This window comes from Bos grunniens, chromosome 9, assembly GCF_055505025.1.
Source record: "Bos grunniens cultivar Pamir isolate PY7600 chromosome 9, Bosgru_T2T1.0, whole genome shotgun sequence".
Taxonomy (NCBI): Eukaryota; Metazoa; Chordata; class Mammalia; order Artiodactyla; family Bovidae; genus Bos; species Bos grunniens.
In genome coordinates, this window is record NC_141173.1 from 46,985,905 (window position 1) to 47,005,472 (window position 19,568).

Below are 19,568 nucleotides of genomic sequence, written 5' to 3' on the forward strand. Positions count from 1 at the left end.
CAGAGAATTCATCACTTAATGGAAGCTTTCTCAAGCTACAAATTGATGGGCTAGGATTTTCCTTCTCTGTGCTAGAAATTATTTAGAGCAGAGAGAAGACATTCTTTTTTCCCCCATCCTTACCCATGACTCTCCCTAAAACTACACTCTCTGTACTTTTTGGTGTGATGTAGGAAAAGGACATTATTTCTTTTGGCATCTAGCCTTAAGGACATTTTTAAGTGGGCAATAATGTTTTTGTGTCCCTTCCTGTAGAGTTTTTCTGATTCTCTTAATATTGGATCATATTAATTAGATGACTCTATTTGTTGCTGACATCAGAGGAAACCTCACCTGCAGGAGGGCTCAGAGTGTGACGACAAACTATCAACCTATTCCAAGACAAGGATTGGCACTTCTTAGGCACAGTGTATAGTGTTTAAATAGCTTGGGGTTAGTTGTCTTCCACTCGCCAGCTCAGATTATGAAATTGGGCTTCCCTGGTGGCTCAGAGGTTAAAGCGTCTGCCTGAAATGAGGGAGACCCGGGTTCGATCCCTGGGTCAGGAAGATCCCCTGGAGAAGGAAATGGCAGCCCACTCCAGTACTCTTCCTTGGAGAATCCCATGGAGGGAAGAGCCTGGTAGGCACAGTCCATGGGGTCGCAAAGAGTCGGACACGACTGAGCGACTTTCCTTCCTTCCTTTCCTTGTTTTTAACTGTTTCAGTTAAATGCTTTGAACTCCCATACTACCTCTGGTAAGAATATTTTTTTGTCATCATTTCTCTTACAATCTTAAGTTCACAACTGCATTTTGGATTTATTATGTAAATTCATATACTCTTGCTCCCTAATAGTTGTGATTCCATGTTTTATTGTCTTCTTTCAGAGAAAAAGAATACTATATTACCATTTCCCTATTGGAACGAACAAGGTTTTTTCCTCCTTGTCTCTTTCCTCTCAAAATCTTCTACATGTTTCCTGCTGTCTCCTTGTTTTCAGCTCTCATTTTCACTAGTAGTAGCCAGGAGACATATATGCTTTTTAAGTGAAATCTTCCCAGCCCCATAGTAAAGCTAATTCCATGATTACGAAGCCTTTCACATCCTGCCCACCTGCAATGACCATGCCAACACAGACATAAGGAGCTGGGCTTTTGTTCAGCATTGAAATTATGATCATTAACACTAATTTTAATCTCTCTTGATTTATTTCTCTTGCCTGTGAAAAAATTATTAATGATTCTTCTCAAGTGCACACAAGCAAATGGAGGGAAGAAATGTTGAAATTTACTTAATGGTGCTCAAAATGATGTGAGGGCTATAGTTACCTGCGGAGTTTTTTAGAAAGTACTGTGGGTCTGTTTTAATAGATGGAACTCAGGAATTTGTGCTTTTAACAAATGCATCAGGTTCTTCAAGTGCACTGGTTACCAAACTTACATTTGGGAACCTCTATCAAACAACAAAATTGGTTATAACCACAGAGACTATGTTATCCATATTATTTTTTAATTCACTTTAATGATTACTCTGTTGCAGTTCAAAATTAGCTTTGAATCAAGAACAACAGTTCTATTTTCAGAAGTGTTAAAATGAGAAGTTTTTCCTTAAGGCAATTTTTTTTCATCTAAAAAAATAAGTATAACAGCATCCTTGTAGTTATGGTGGTTTTAATTTTTTTGGAAGATTTGTTTCTCATGCCAGGTTTCTTTTCATATTTCACATTTTGATACCAGAAGCCAGGTGTCATATAATACACAGTTCTGTCCACGACTGAATTAAATTGCTCTTTAACTTCAGGGGAATCACTATTATTTCTGAGTGAAAGAAATAACAGCAATTTTTAAAATTAGTTTTTATTAGAATATAGTTGATTTGCAATGTTGTGCAAATTTATGCTGTATAGCACAGAGATATAAATTATGCCATATATATATATATATATATATATATATATAAAACCATTTTTTAGGTTCTATTGAGTAGAGTTCCCTTGGCTATGCAGTAAGTCCTTATTAGTTATCTGTTTCATATATAATAGTCTGTATATGTCAATCCCAATCTCCTCTTTTATCCCTCCCCTCTTCCCCCCTTGGTAACTATAAGCTTCTTATCTGCATCTGTGACTCTATTTCTGTTTTGTAAATAGCTCATTTGTACCATTTTTGGATTCCACGTGTAAGCAATATCATATATTTGCCTTTGTCTGACTTATGTCCACTCAATATGACAATCTCCAGGTCTATCCATGTCATGGCAAATGGCATCATTTTGCTCTTTTTATGGCTGAGTAATATGCCATTATAATATGTGTGTATGTGTGTGTGTGTATACGTGTGTGTGTGTGTGTGTGTGCGTGTATAAACTCCACATCTTTATCCATTCTTCCATCAGCAGACATTTAGGTTGCTTCCAGGTTCTGATGATTGAAAATAGTGCTACAATGAATATTGGGATACATGTGTTGTTTAAAATATGGTTTTCTTTAGATATATGTCCAGGAGTATGATTGTTGGATCATATGATAACTCAATTTTTAGAGTTCTAAGGAACCTCCATGCTGTTCTGCATAGTGGCTGTACCAATTTATGTTCCCACTAAGTGTAGGAGGGCTCCCTTTTTTCCACACCCTCTCCAGCATTTATTGTTTGTAGATTTTTTGAGGACAGTAATTCTGACCCATGTGGTATGAGGTGATGCTTCACTGTAGTTTTGATTTGCATTTCTCTAATAATTAGTGCTTTTATACAGTTCACAAGGTTCTCAGGGGATGTATACTGGGGTGGTGTGCCATTCCCTCCTCCAGTGGATCACATTTTGTTGGAACTCTCTGCTATGACCTGTCTGTATTGGGTGGCCCTACATGGCATGGCTCATAGATTCATTGGGTTATGCAAGCCCCTTTGCCATGACAAGGGGAACAAGGACATGAACTTGGGCAAACTTTGGGAAGTGGTGAGGAACAGGGAGGCCTGGTGTGCCGCAGTCCATGGGATTACAAAAAGTGAGACATGACTGGGCAACTGAACAACAACAACAAATAATTAGTGATGAGCATCTTTTCACGTGCCTCTTGGCCATCTGTATGTCTTCTTTGGAGAAATGTCTATTTTGAACTTCTGCCCATTTTCTGAGGGGATTGTTTTTATTTTTTATTTTTATTTTTTGATATTGTGCTTCAAAAGCTGTTTGTATAGTTTAGATATTAATCTCTTGTCATTTGCTTTGTTTGCAAATATTTTCTCCCATTCTGTGGGTTGTCTTTTCATTTTGTTTATGGTTTCCTTTGCTGTGCAAAAGCTTTTAAATTTAATTAGGTCTCATTTGTATATTTTTGTTTTTATTTTTATTACTGTAGGAAATGGATCAAAAAAGATCTTGCTGTAATTTATGTCAGAGAGTGTTCTGCCTATGATTTCCTCTAAGAGTTTTATAGTATCTGGACTTAAATTTGGGTCATTAATCCATTTTTGAGGATGTTTTTGTGTGTAGAGTAACACCAATTCTCATCTAAGTGGATATGAATGCTAATACTAGAGTGAGATGGGTTAATTATACTTTATACACTTTGATGAATATTTATTAATACTTAAAGAACAAATTTTAATCTGATTGAAAATAATATTTTCTCCTTAAGAAACTGTGTGTTAATAAGAACATTAATTCATTTGAGCAATCACATCACCCCACACACTTTTTTGAAGGGGAATTATACATATGTAGTTTATGAAGCAAATGCAGAAAGTTTTTTTTGCAATATATTATTTCTGAGAAAATGTCAATAATAAGCAAATTATCTGGAGGAGATTACTCAACTGTCTTCCTCTCTGTTTTCTTTGTTATCAAGTTGCTTCCCAAGGGGCAAGGCAAAAACCATCCCTGTTTCCTGAGAAGTTTTATTACCCGAATAAGCCATTAAGGGAAATTGGACAAGCTTTAAGAGAATTCTCTACAAAGTTGAATACAGTGTTCTAAAGAGGATAAATATACAACAATGTGGAGATCAGTATAAATAGATTTGAGCCAAAACTTAACATTTCAAAAATTTTTATAGAGCAACCATATAAGAGAGAATGCTGAATTATACACTCAGAGTAAATGTTAAGTTCAAACAGTTGCAACAATGGCATTTATTTTGCTGACATTATATTGGATTATATTATCTGATGGCAAATCAGGGAGTCTGTCTAATGCTATTAGTCAGTTCTTGCCAAGGTTTAAAAAAAAAATAGCCTAGTAGTAAGGCAGGAATAGTTCTGAGTGATTAGGGCTGACCTTGATGAATGCCTTAGCCAAAGAGCTAAGGTTACAGTGTAGATTTTGTGAAGTTGGGTTTTCGTCCTTCGTAAAAGCAAGGATACTTGCTCTAATATAAATTTCCTAATTAATTTATCATAAAAGTGAATTTGGTTAGGAGTCTGGACTATAGTCCAAGGTTGCCTATAATGTGTGCATTGTTATTAGGAAAGTGAGAGTCAATCAGGTGTGTGTGTGTGCATGCATGAGTGTACAAAACCTGTGTTTGTAAGGCACTTAATGAAAAGTTATAATTGCTAGGAATTAGTAAGAACAGCTGGAATTACTTCTTCTATCATTGCTACCCAAGAGAAAAATGACCATAACAATTTACAGAAGAGAAGGTGATAAAGAAGAGAAACACCATTTTAGGATAAAATAAGCATCTCCAAAAGCTACTAGTTACCCAGAAGGGGCTTCAGCATGGTGGACACTCTGTGGGTTTACCATATTTCAGAGTCTGTTTCCTGTCTTTACAAAATAAAAAGCTTGTTTATTTGCTGTTTAATTCACTGGCAGTTGATTAAGTTATGTTGAATTTGTTCAACCAAGCTGCAAACTCTTAATAGTCTACATAATACATGAATTACTGTGCTGATCTAATCATTTACAGCTAGAAAATGTAACTTAAGAGGAACAGCATGAAATCACAGCATGGCTATTCTGTGTACTCTTGACAGATAGTATCATTGAGCTCGGATAACCTATGCCATCCATCTCCATTTCAGAGATGGCTACCCTGGGACCCCTGATTGTTTATGTCATCCCCTCCCCTAAAAAAGGGATTATGACCATCTGAAAGTTTGACTCTTAGGCATCTCCTTTTCTAGTTTTCTTATATATCATCTGCTTTTCTTAAGAAGATCTTATAGTGTAATGCAATGTATTGTAACTGATGAGTCTGCCAATTAATGCAATATGTAATATAAGGCACCTGATGAAAGTGAAGTCACTCAGTCATATCCAACTCTTTGCAACCCCATGGACTGTAGCCTACCAGGCTCCTCCGTCCATGGGATTTTCCAGGCAAGAGTACTGGAGTGGGTTGCCATTTCCTTCTCCAGGAGACCTTCCTGACCCAGGGATTGAATCCGATTCTCCCGCATTGTAGGCAGACACTTTACCATCTGAGCCACCAGGGTGAGTGCCAATTAAAAATGTCAATATACTCATGTCCATCATAGGGATTTTATCATTTGTATATATGTGTCCAGTGTCATCCTACTAGAGAAGAGGAAATGTGTAATCTACTACTATATTAACTTAATACATATTAATCTTTAAAGTATTATATTTTTTAAAAAAGCAAATTTCCATTCACAGATTTTGGTATTTTTGATTAATTAGTTAACTGTGCAGATTAAAATCAGATTACTGGGATTTGAATCCAGTTGTTGTTCCACTTTGGGCAAATTACTTCACTTCCCCAAGCCTCATTTTTCTCATCTATTAATATAAAACAAGACTAATACTTATATCTACTTCACAGGATTGCTTATAAAAACTTAGCAAAATACCTGGCCCAGAAAAAGTGTTCAATACATCCTAGCTACTAATACCATTTAAGGTGAATTTCTTTAATAGATGATGCATCTCATCTGTTACATGTTCACTTGCGTTAACTTAATCAAATTTTCAATGGATAAACTTAACTTCAAATTTTCTGGATAACGTTCCCTCCTGCCCTACTCCTACTACTGCAAGGAACACCTCCAAGAAGCACATTGAAAACCAACTATCTTGTTTAGAAATATTGGTCAAAATAAATTGGTTGCAAACCTTCAACAAAAGCTATCTAAAATCAAGACAGGTTAGTATTAAATGGTAAAATGCTGAGATGTAGTTCTTTTTAACAAATACTTATTAAGAACTAACTGGATGCTGATTGGTGTGCTAGAAAAAAGAAGGAAATAATTACATTTATTGATTGCCTTCTTTAAGTCCCCTTGTGCTGGATATAGCATATATCATCCTATTTAAGTTCTCACAATTATGCTGTGGAGGAGGTATTCTTTTATAGGAAACAGTTCAGGTTAATCCATGCTTTTACCAAAGCTAAACCTCATTGTTAGGCACTGTGGAGAAAATTTAATGAAAGAAGGGAAGGCTTAAAAAAAAACTGTCTAATATGCAATAATGTAACACCAGGCAATCTGTTTCGAAACATTAAACTCTAGCAGAGAGACACTCTAGTGAAATAAAGTCCCATATATAAAAAGACACCGGGGAATGCTGCTTTGCTTGAAGTACGGTTAGTGGACTTCAAAACCACTTGATATGTACTTCTCCTTCTACTTCACCATGGGAAGCCCTTTATTCTCCTCTGCACAGACTCCTGGGGATTCAGGGACTAGTTTCAAAATGTTGTCTAGTCACTAAGTCATGTCCAACTCTTTGAGACCCCATGGACTGTAGATCACCAAGTTCCTCTGTTCATGGGATTTTTCAGGCAAGAATAAAGAAGTGGGTTGCCATTTCCTATTCCAAGGGATCGTTCTGACCCAGGGAACGAACCCACATCTCTTGTACCTTCTGCCTTGGCAGGTGGATTCTTTACTATTAATGTCTCTACAAGTAGAGAGTAAGCAACAACTTACTACTGAAGTAAGCAGCTGTTCTATCTCCTGATTATATTTTCTAGGTAAATGGATATTGTGGTCAAGGAATTTCAATTCCATTCTGGGTCTAAGGCATGTTTCATAGCAGAAAGTAATTATGTTGACCAGTTTCTCGGATGTGGCATGTATAACATTTATATACAGAGCACATTTTATTTGGATGAAATAATGTGCTTGAAATTTTTAATTCATGAAGTCTGTAAACTATTATATCACTTGGAATGGGGGCAGAGTTTACATGGCCTGCACAGTCTCATTGAGATGACTGGATCAGGCAGAGATTAGTAAGAAGGGACATGTCAGCACAAACAAATTTTACAGAAAGTTTGAGACAGACGTGTTGGCCAGCCTGGTAAAAGTATTAATTACATACAGACTTGCTGTTGTTGAGTCAACAAGTCATGTCTGACCCTTTGAAACCCCATGGACTGTAGTATGCCAGGCTCCCCTGTTGTTCACTAACTCCCATGGCTTGCTCAAATTCATGTCCATTGAGTTGGGGATGTTATTTAACCATCTTATCCTCTGCTGCCCCCTTCTTCTTTTCCTTCAATCTTTCCCAGCATCTGGGTTTTTTCCAATGAGTCGGCTCTATGCATCAGGTGGCCAAAGTACTGGAGTTTCTCTGTCAGTCCTTCCAATGAATATTCAGAGTTGATTTCCTTTAAGATTGACTGGTTTGATCTCCTTAGAGTCCAAGGGACTCTCAAGAGTCTTCTCCAACACCACAGTTCAAAAGCATCAATTCTTCAGTGCTCAGTCTTCTTTATGGTCCAACCCTCACATCCATACCTGTGCCATCCTTACCTATTCCTATACCTATCCATCCATCTCACATCCAAAGCTATGGAAAAACCATAGCTTTGACTATACGGACATTTGTTGGCAAAATGATGTCTCTACTTTTTAATATGCTATCTAGGTTTGTCATAGCTTTCCTTTCAAGGAGCAAGAGTCTTTTAATTTCTAGACTGCAGTCACCATCTGCAGTGATTTTGGAGTCTAAGAAAATAAAATCTGTCACTGCCTCCACTTTTTCCCCTTCTATCTGCCATGAAGTGATGGGACCAGATGCCATGATCTTAGTTGTTTTTAATGTCGAGTGCCCAGCCAGCTTTTTCACTCCCCTCTTTCACCCTTATCAAGAAACTCTTTAGTTCCTCTTCACTTTCTGCCATTAGAGGGATATCATCTGCATATTTGAGGCTGTTGATATTTCTCCTGACAATCTTGATTCCAGCTTGTGATTCATCCTGCCTGGCATTTCACATGATATACTCTGCATATAAGTTAAATAAGCAGGGTGACAATAGACACCCTTGTCATATTCCTTTTCCAATTTTGAACCAGTCAGTTGTTCCATGTCCGGTTCTGTTACTTCTTGACCTTCATACAGGTTTCTCAGGAGGCAGGTAATGTGGTCTGGCATTCCCATCTCTTTAAGAATTTTCCACCTATTATTGTATGATATAATCAAGAGAGATAAACAAACACTATACTATGTTTTTCATTGTGTAAAATAATCCAAAGAGAGATGCAGTAAATCAAATGTTTACCTATTGTGTTGTACACAATGACCTATGAATTTTTCTATTGTGTTCAGCAATATATCCCAGTTGAAATGAATACTTTTAAAATATAGCTCCAAAATCATACACTAAGGTTTCATTTATGTAATAGCAAAATCTGAGTAAATGGCAGATTTTCAGTTGCAGGTAAAAATGAAGTGAAAATGCAGTTAAATTTTAAATCTCTCTTTTTGAACATAAAAATTCACCTCATGGAATAGTGTGAAATTAATAAAGTCAATAAAAGGTATATTTTTCTTTCAATAGAAAAGAGACAAAGTATTGGTCAAACCTCAGCAAACATAATAAAGTATCTTGCCTATTTACTCTGAAGAGGACAGTAATGAAAACTACTTTGTTTTTGTGGTAGAGGTTCTGTAACAGCATAGATCTTAGGACTACTTACCATTATCTTTGTCTGGTTCAATAGACTAGAAATGAAGAAATAAAGTTATTCTTTTCTTGGAGTTCTATCTAAGCTTTCATTGCCATGGCCAATACAAAGCATGTTTGATGGGAACAGACTTTGGTTGGAATGTGATGCTTAGTCTGGTCATAGAAAGATGGATGACCTAAAGAATTCTAGACTAACAGAATACTGGTGTCTGGACACCAGTAGTTTCTAAGCCTGTTTGTCCTTTATTAAAACTTCAAAGAGATTCTCTTTTGTCAAAATATTCTACTTTCTGATGACAGATTTTAACAAAATCATAGTGTAGTAGGTATGCACCAGGATTTACACTTAGAGTCTCTGAACCTTATATAAACTTTCAATTTATGGAAAACAACAGTCAGTGCAGAATATCAGGATGATCTGACAATCATCGTAACACAAAAAGAGGAGATATTGGCTATTGACTAATCAAAGTTTAGCTGATTTTTTTTCTGGAATTTTGATAGACAACTCAAACTTTCAGTGGCAAAGTGAGAATACTTTCTCACTGTAAGTGTGTTTCACTATCCCATTTGTTACGGTTTTTCCATCTTTCAATCTACTTTCTCTCCTTACCTTTTTCTTTCCCAAACTGACACTGTGTAAAGCCATCAGTGTACTTCCATCTCTCATAAGAAAAAAGTGAAAGTGAAGTGAAAGTGTCAGTTGCTCAGTCATGCCTGACTCTTTGCGACCTCATGGACTGTAGCCCACCAGGCTCTTCTGTCCATGGGATTCTCCAGGCAAGTATACTGGACTGGCTTGTCATTCCCTTCTCCAGGGGATCTTTGCAACCCAGGGATCAAAGCTGGGTCTCCTGCAATGCAGGCAGATTCCTTAGCATTGAGTCACCAGGGAAACCCCATAAGGTAAAAGTCAAATGACTGTTCTTTCCATGCTATGGCCCTTGTGTCTCATGGTCTTTTATTATTTGGTTTCTCTCTCTTTTTAACCCTCACCTCCAATCATAGGTGATAAAGTCAAGCTATTGCAACCTGCTAGGAATTGCCAGAGCAGACCCTACTTTCTGACACTTCTGTTCCATTATACATGCTGATCTCTCTCCCTGGATTGTGTCTTTACCTTTATATTTTCAGGAAACTCCTATTTATACTTGAACACACAGTTCTGATGACATCCTCAATGCCATGCTGTCTCTTCTCTGTCTGGAACTGATTTCTTCATTTCAGTTCAGTTCAGTTGCTCAGTCTGACTCTTTGTGACTCCATGGACTGCAGCACACCAGGCTTCCCTGTCTATCACCATTGAATCGGTGATGCCATCCAGCTATTGGTCATGTCCATCGAGTCAGTGTCCAACCATCTCATCCTCTGTTGTCCCCTTCTCCTCCTGTCTTCAATCTTTCCCAATATCAGGGATTTAATTTAGGTCATACTTGAATGGTCGAGTGGTTTTCCCTACTTTCTTCAAGTCTGAATTTTGCAATAAGGAGTTCATGTTCTGAGCCACAGTCAACTCCCAGTCTTGTTTTCGCTGACTGTATAGATCTTCTCCATCACTGGCTGCAAAGAATATAATCAATCTGATTTTGGTATTGACCATCTGGTGATGTCCATGTGTAGAGTCTTCTCCTGTGTTGTTGGAAGAGGGTGTTTGCTATGACCAGTGCATTCTCTTGGCAAAACTCTGTTGGCCTTTGTCCTGCTTCAGGCTAAATTGGCCTGTTACTCCAGGTATTTCTTGACTTCCTACTTTTGCATTCCAGTCCCCTATAATGAAAAGGACATCTTTTTTGGGTATTAGTTCTAGAAGGACTTTTAGGTTTTCATAGAATGTTTAACTTCAGCTTCTTTGGCTTTAGTGGGTGGGGCATAGACTTGGATTACTCTGATATTGAATGGTTTGCCTTGGAAATGAACAGAGATCATTCCGTCATTTTTGAGTTTGCATTGAAGAACTGCCTTTCAGACTCTTTTGTTGACCATGATGCCTACTGTATTTCTTCTAAGGGATTCTTGCCCACAGTGGTAGATATCATGGCCATCTGAATTAAATTTTCCCATTCCAGTTCCTTTTAGTTCACTGATTCCTAAAATGTCGAAGTTCATTCTGGCCATCTCCTATTTGACCACTTCCAATTTACCTTGATTCTTGGACCTAACATTCCAGGTTTATACGCAATATTGTTCTTTACAGCATCGGACTTTACTTCCATCACCAGTCACATCCACAACTAGGTGTTGTTTTCACTTTGGCTCAGTCTCTTCATTCTTTCTGGGGCTATTTCTATTTACAATCTTTTTAATGCTCCATCATTTTCTTTCCTTTTCTCCTAAGTTGTAAAATTACATTAGTTGCAAAGCAGTGTCTCCCTAGTATAAATTCAGATATTTTAAAAGATGCCCTACTGAAATAAACCTGAACAACAGGAGATACTTTTAAAAGACCATCATTGACTACAAATGCCACCCAAAGTCCATTTGCAACCCTACTAAACACTGGTTGTGAAATAGTTAAGGAGTAAAATATCTGTGCTATTGTGAGCACTGTGTAATATATTAATAGTACCCATTTCTCTACCTAGTATTTATAGCATTAATGAAATTTCAAAGTATATTTTATGCTCTCTAAAAATGTAAAACATACTTCCACTGGTACAGTGTGATCAAAACACTGAGGCAACTGACCAGAGAAAATATAGGATACAGATTAGAAAGGAAAAAGAAAGCCATAGGCCAGCAAAATACAGAGGATCAATTTCCTGATACTAGATAACCAGTGGCTTCTAGCATATAGAGGATTATAAAGTTTCTTCTCTTGCATGCAATTGATTAACCAAATGTATTTAAAATATACTTCAAACTCATGAGCCAAGATTTGGTATTTTTTCAAATAGTAATAAGGACCCAGAGGTAAATAATCATTTTTCTAGCAAAGGAAAACATATCATGAAACACATAGGAAATGCTAATCAGGGCAAAATAAAAAGAATAGATCAGGGTCACAGACAGTATATTTGACTCAGGGCCTTCATCAATTTTAAATTGTGAATTGAAGATTTCTATCATAATTACCCTACATAGACTTCACAGCTTATGTATTTATTTTACTGATAGAAGAGTTCCTCAAGTCATTGTATTCTAACCAGTTTTGTACTTGGTTTACATGCTTATTATAGATGGTATAGAACAAGTCCTAAAGTGAAATGCAGAAAAAAAGCAGACCCTGAAATTAATTAAAAAACCAACAATAAACAAATGAAAACATGCAGTTTATAGACTTTGCATATAGAGGCAAGTATGTTGACAGACCTGGATGTGTTCTGAAGGCACCACTGCAAACAACATGGGTTTTTTAAGTGTTTTTAATTGAAGTACAGTTGATTTAAAATGTGTTAATTTCTTCTGTACAGCAAAGTAATTCAGTTATACTTATATGTACATACTTTTTCCCATTACGGTATATTACAAAATACTGAACATTGTTCCCTGTGCTATACAGTTGGACTTTGTTGTTTATCTATCCTATCTATATTGGTTTGCATCTGCTAATTACAAACTCCCAATCCATCCTTCTCCTACCTTCCCTCCACTTTGGCAACCACGAGTCTGTTCTGTCTGTGAGCCTGTTTTGTAAATAAGTTCATTTGTATCATATTTTATATTCCACTTAGAAGTGATATCATATCAATCAGTTCAGTCAGTCATGTTCAACTCTTTGCAACCCCATGGACTGCAGCATGCCAGGCTTCCCTGTCCATCCACAGCTCCCAGAGCTTGCTCAAACTCATGTCCACTGAGTCGATAATGCCATTTAACCATCTCATCCTCTGTCTTCCCCTTCTCCTACTGCCTTCAATCTTTCCCAGCATCAGGGTCTTTTCCAGTGAGTCAGTTCTTCACATCAAGTGGCCAAAGTATTGGAGTTTCAGCTTCAGCATCAGTCCTTCCAAAGAATATTCAGGACTGATTCCTTTTTGATTGACTCATTGGATCTGCTTGAAGTCTGAGTGACTCTCAAGAGTCTTCTCCAATACCACAGTTCAAAAGCATCCATTGTTCAGTTCTCAGCTTTCTTTATAGTTCAACTCTCGCATCCATACATGACTACTGGAAAAACCATTGCTTTGACTAGATGAACTTTTGTTGGCAAAGTAATGTCTCTGCTTTTTAATATGCTGTCTAGGTTGGTCATAGCTTTTCTTCCAAAGAGCAAGCGTCTTTTAATTTCATGGCTGCAATCACCATCTTCAGTTATTTTGGAGCCCCTCGCCCCCCAAATAAAAGTCTCTGTTTCCATTGTTTACCCATCTACTTGCCATGAAGTGATGGGACCAGATGCCAATGATATAATATGGCTTGTGTCTTTCTCTGTTTGACTTGCTTCACTTAGTACGACAGTCTCTAGATTCATCCATACAACATGGGGTTTTTATTCATGTGCCTCTCATTAAACCTGAGACACCAACAAAGGTTCAATGTAGTGCAGCAAAAATAGTAATTTAAAAACAGGAAGTATTGTAACGTTCATAAACAGAGGATAAAACAAATGACTATTTTGGTGCTTACATGAACAAGCCACAGTATCTTTCAATGTTTCTAAAAGTATTTTCTATAGAACATTAGCCCATTAGAATAGATGGTCTGTTAAAAAATCTAATGGCTAAATATTTGGGAAATGATGTTGAAATTGTTTGCAAATCTTTCTAGTTTTGCTTGTGGAATCTAAAAACCTAAACTTAATCCCTCATTCAAAAAGTCCTCCATGAAGAGAGTCTTTGGTTTCCTCTGTGTCATTTTATTTCTTATAAAAACTGTTTAACTTTGAGTTCTCTTGTGTGGTTTTAGAGCTTTCTGTTTTAATGAACCATCGGAAAACTTAAGCTAGTCATTTTTCCTCTGAAGTATGTTGATTATATACAGTGGCCTTAATTATCACTTTTGTGCAAATGGCTACAAAATAAAAAGTAAAAAAAGAATTTTCTAAAACTTTAATGATATCAATTTATTTCATAAATAACTGGAGCACCAGGCAAACTCTAATTTAATGCCTCTATCTATGCCCTAATTCACTTCTACTGTTTCCTTAACCCCTGATTTGCTTGTGTTGTTTTATAGTCTGAGCATAGAGATACACTTAGAGAAGCATTTGGATGAAACATGGTAAGAAATAAGTTGCCATGGTATTGACCAGCCCAATCCCAGGACACCATATGAAATGCTGGAATGTAACCTTTGGATAACCCTGATGACATTATGAACTGACCACAAACATAGTAATAAGAGGTTCTGTTGTATACTTCCAGAATCTGAAGGATAGAGAAGTCCTCTGTTGGGAAACAGTGGCCTTTGTTCATCAGTGTCTGTGTTGTGGCGGATTCGTGAGTTTGATGAGGTGAGACTCTTTAATTTAATTCTGAATACAGCACACTGGATCCTAATGAGCCAGGTTTTCCCAATTGCCTAATTCACTTTGTCTTTAGTTAGATGCTTAGGGAGGCTACTAAAAGTCCATTAGACTGGAATGCAAAAAAAATGGGCCCCATGTGACCTAAGAGAGATAATACACCTCACTTGTGAAGTCACAGTTAAGTTTCTGACTTACTGAAAGTTAAAATGATAAAGAAGCAATAAGTACTTATGTATTTAGCTTTTTTTTGAACTTAACTTTAGCTGTTTTTTAAAATTATGAACATGAATAAAATGATATTTCTGTCCATTTTTCTATCATTGAATCAAACAAATACATTCAAATGGATTTTCACCAAATTCTGAGGTTACTGTGAGAGTAGCTTAATTTTAAATATGTGCTGCACGGTGTACTCAATGCTTGCATAAAGATGGTAGAATAGCACATCTTTTGAAGGGCCCAGCATGTAGTAAGTGCCCAGTTTCTACTCAGTGTGTGCGTGTGCATGCTCAGTCTTGTTCAACTCTTTGCAACCCCATCTACTGTAGCCCTCCAGACTCTTCTGTCCATGGGATTTTCCAGCAAGCCCATGAGTGGGCTGCATTCTCCTCCTCCAGGGGATCTTCCCTTCTACTCAGTAAGTGACAGCTATTTCATAACTTCCTCCATTTTCATTTCCCACTTATTTACAGTTTGCAAAGTCAACCTAAATTCTTTTTTTTTTTTTTTTAAACTAAGCACTCATTGCCCCCCTTTCCTAATCTTTTTTTGAAGTTTTTCCAATTGAGGATATATGTGAGCAAAATCTTGCTTCACTTTTATGAAAAAGTTGTCTCCTTCATTTATATTTTCTGCATAAGGAAGGAGTCTCAGGGCAGGGTTACTGTGAAGGAAAGTGTAACAACCAGTTATCTTTTAAGTCTTACTGCCCGCAATGTTTGCATCCTCATTGCCCAGCTTGCATGCATTGTGAACCTGATTTGTCAGAAAGAAATTCTAATTTTGGCCTATTTCTTGTAATAAAACAGAAACCTCTTGACCAGATTTGTAGTACATTGCTTGTATAACTTTTACTTATATGTATTAACTTCTATCTCATAATGAACTCCTGGCACAGAGACAGGAGGCAACATGGCTGTGGCTGATTAAAAACTTCATAACCTTTATTAACATCTATTTATCCATAGAATGACAAGTTCCACCTCTGCCATCAGGCTTTTCAGGGACTTCTTGTTCAGTGCATGGCTTAGAACATTTACTAATCCTGTGTTAGAACATGTAAAGCTCTAGCAGTTTTCTCTAACACGGTTCTAGCCCCCTTTATGTTTCAGAAATGTTCACTATTGTTTTGGCTTCATCTTCCAACATAATTTTCCCAATAGTTATAATATTTGTAAAAACTCTGATTTTATAATTTTTGTAAAATGACAGACTGCTCTTTTTTATGGCCAGATTTCTTTCTGATGCATAAATAAATATGGTGAGCAGGAAGCCTTTCCATGTTCCTCTTGACTTTAGAATTATACCACATATACTTTACAATTTACCTGTATTTTTTTTGTTGTGGTAGTAATTTTTATAATTTAATATTATTCAAAATTTCAGTGATGTTCATCATACTAACAGTTCATCACCCAGAAGATCCAATGCTGCCAGTTCTAAAATTATCCTGAAAATATCATCACCACTCAGTCTCATAAAAGTGATTATAAGTTAATAAAGTCTATACAACATAAATAGGGAGCAATTGAGTAAAGGGAAACTGATGGAATGGAAATTACATGCCAAAAACAGTTCTAATTAAGAGCTACTTAAAAACAACCAATTAGGTAAGAGAGCTTCCCATCTGAGAATAGAAGCCAAAGCATTTATAAACTTTCCCATCAACTAAAAATGGAAAGGCCATTACAGCAATAAGGAAGAAACACATTTATGGAAGTGCTTGAGGATCAATATGTAGAAGAAATGGTTAAGGTTAATTGCATTGATAATCTCAAGCAGTAGACCCAAAGATTTTGTAACCCTGTAGTAAATGCTGTCTTTGAACTGCTTGTAGTTGGAATAACCCATAAATTAATTTAATTTTCTTTCTTTTTTTCTTTTTCTTTCATTATTTCTCTGTCTTTCTTTTCCTTCCTTCCTTCCTTTCCTTTTCAGTTTGACAATATAACAACCCTATGATATCTATTTACTATTTGAGCACTTGATATTTTATTTCTGCAGTTGCTTTTTAGATACAACTTTCAGGCATACCAGGAAGAAAACATACCACACTAAATTTGGCATTCAAGAGCTATTCTTATCCATCTGTTTGCTTTAAAGTTGTAGACTTTTAAGAAACTGCAACTAATTTTAACATTTTGAAAATGCAATCTTTTAATTATACTACTAGTTATATTAGTATACTGCATATGTTTGTAGGGTGTTTTAGCAAAGTTTTTAAATTCATTGCCTCACTTCATCTTCACAAGATCCCTCTGGGTAAGCAGAACAGGTGTTATCACAAAAGTAAGGTACCAAGAGGAAAATTGTCTTGCCTGAAAATTCATAAGAAATTATTTATTGGGAAGACTATATTTAGAATCTACATCTTCTTTTTTTTCCAGAATAGTTAACATTATTCTTTCATAATTTTTCATCCTTTATTACTCTCAACCATTTATTTTATTCAAAATAATTTGTAGAAAATTGAGCATGTGGACACATATTCCATCATCAAAGATTCACAGTGAACTTTTTTGCAAATCATTTTGTTACTGAAATTTATCTCCTTAAAATATACTAGAACTCAGTATGTGTATGGGGCATGGTGCTAAGTTAATTTTTGTCATGGTATTTTCTTAATGTGTGAACTTCACAAAAGGAAGAACTCTGATTTTTTATGTCCTCTTATAGTACCTTGTATTGATATTTGTGACTTCTAACCCATGGAACATTATTTCCTACTTTATAGTTTATTTTATATTTATTTTACTTGGAACTCATAAAACGCTTGAAGAACCCACCATAAAGGACACATCAAATAGCAGCAATAAAACTCAAGTCCAAAAAGGAAACATGAATTCTAGGAAAGAAAGAAATAATGTTGACAGCAACAGTCAGCATTTTCTGTTCTAAGTTGTTTACATAGGAGACTGCATAGTTGCCATGTTAATTAGAATTTACACAGGATTTTCATACAGCCAAATTAAAAAGGAAAAAGGACAAATGAAAGAAAAAAAAAAGGAAAGAAGGAAAGGGAGGGGTGAAAGAAGGAAGAGAGAGAGAAACAAAATGAGGCTATCATTTCTCACAGCCACGAGTGTACCATATACCAAGATTCATATGTAATAATGTATTGTCACAATAACCCTGCTGGGTGAGTTCTATTAATAACCTTATTTTAAATAGGAAACAGAATGGTGAAATAACTTGCTATAGGATACAAAGCTGTAAGTGTTGACACTGGGATTCTGACTCATGAAACTGGCTCCCAAAACTACAGGATTGACTATTTATTTGAACAAGTTGTCTCTGTATGAAAAACTCTCATTATCAAAAGGTAGAAAGCCAACTAATTCCTCAGAGGACAATTTTCCTGGTACAATAGAGTCATACATTCCTTAAGTGGGACCTTTGAACATATGGACAGAGTTCTCAATAATAGTTTATATTGTGTGCAGAAAGAATATTTTCTTTCTGTTTTTCAAAATCATTAAAAGCATTGAAAGTCAAAATTCAAATAGGTAAATTGTTTTAAAGATTCTTTAGGTTTAATCATAATAATAAAATAATAACTTGATAAATAAATAATAAAATAATAATTAAAAATAAAATAATAACTTGGCTTCTAGTGCCCTGCTTTGATCCAGTGAGTTAGAAAAACAAATGTGTATTGATGGTGGGTGTGACTAGAGCCATCATACAGTTTTGATTTGCTACCTCTGAACACTAAACAGTGTGAGCATCCATTATTGGCATTGTATATAGACTGAGGTTCAATTTGACCCCTGATATTTTTCTTGGCAAGTGTAGAGAATCCTTTAGAATGCATTAAGCTTCAGTGTACTGTGCCAGCATATGTCACCTCTAGGCTAGGTTGCCTGTCTTCCACCGGATAATTTCTCCACCTTGATGAATTGACATACTAAGCATTGACTGATTAATTGATTGATTGATTGTTGTTGCTGTTCACTCACTCAGTCATGACTGACTCTGTGACCCCCATGGATTGCAGCATGCCGGGCTTCCCTGTCCTTCACCATCTCCCAGAGCTTGCTCAAACTTACGTCCATTGAATTCGTTATGCCATCCAGCCATCTCATACTCTGTCATCCCCTTGTACTTTTGCCTTCTATCTTTCCCAGCATCAGAGTTTTTTCCAATGAGTCATCTCTTTGCATCAGGTCACCAAAGTACGGAGCTTCAGCTTTAGCATCAGTCCTTCCAATGAATGATTAGGGTTGATTTCCTTTAGGATACACTGGTTGGATCTCCTTGCAGTCCAAGGGACTCTCAAGGGTCTTCTCCAGCCCCATAGTTCAAAAGCATCAATTCTTTGGTGCTCAGCCTTTTTTATTGTCCCAACTCTCACATCCATATAGAACTATTGGAAAAACCATAGCTTTGACTATATGGACCTTTGTTGGCAAAGTAATGTCTCTATACTTTTTAATATGCTGTCTAGGTTTGTCATAGATTTTCTTCCAAGGAACAAGTGACTTTTAATTTCATAGCTACAGTCACTGTCTGCAGTGATTTTGGAGCCCAAGAAAATAAAGTCTTTCATTGTTTCAACTATTTCCCCATCTGTTTGCCATGTGAGACTGGAATCCATGATCTTAGTTTTCTGAATGTTGAATTTAAGCCAGATTGATGGTAGTTCACATAAAGTGGCTAACCAAGAACACCTGAACATTCTCCCAGCATGACTGATTTTAGACAGATTTCTTCCTTATGACAGACACTTGAAGGACTTCCCTAGTGACTCAGATGGTAGTAAAGAACCTGCCTTAATGCAGGAGACCCAGGTTCAATTCCTGGGTGGGGAGACTTGATTTAGAAATTTTATCACAATTTATAAATCTTTTCTCTGCTCCTTTGAGATGTCTATCTTCTAAACCAAGGAATGTTTTCCCAAGGCCCTGGAAGCTATCTCTCTGAACTGTAATCATCAATAAACATAGTGTGGCTGTCTCCCACTCTTTGTGGAAGCGAAAAGCAAAGGAGAAAAGGAAAGATATAAGCATCTGAATGCAGAGTTCCAAAGTATAGCAAGAAGAGATAAGAAAGCCTTCCTCAGTGATCAATGCAAAGAAATAGA

General features: G+C 36.4%; 1 protein-coding gene across 1 annotated transcript in view; it reads left to right on the forward strand.

Moving 5' to 3' along the window:
• LOC147365924 (uncharacterized) overlaps positions 1-19,568 on the forward strand; it is an 851,918-nt gene that overhangs the window by 381,408 nt on the left and 450,942 nt on the right. The window contains exon 3 of the mRNA XM_086317574.1: positions 14,163-14,251. The gene's annotated coding sequence lies outside the window, so the exon portion shown is untranslated. The remainder of the gene's footprint in view (positions 1-14,162; positions 14,252-19,568) is intronic.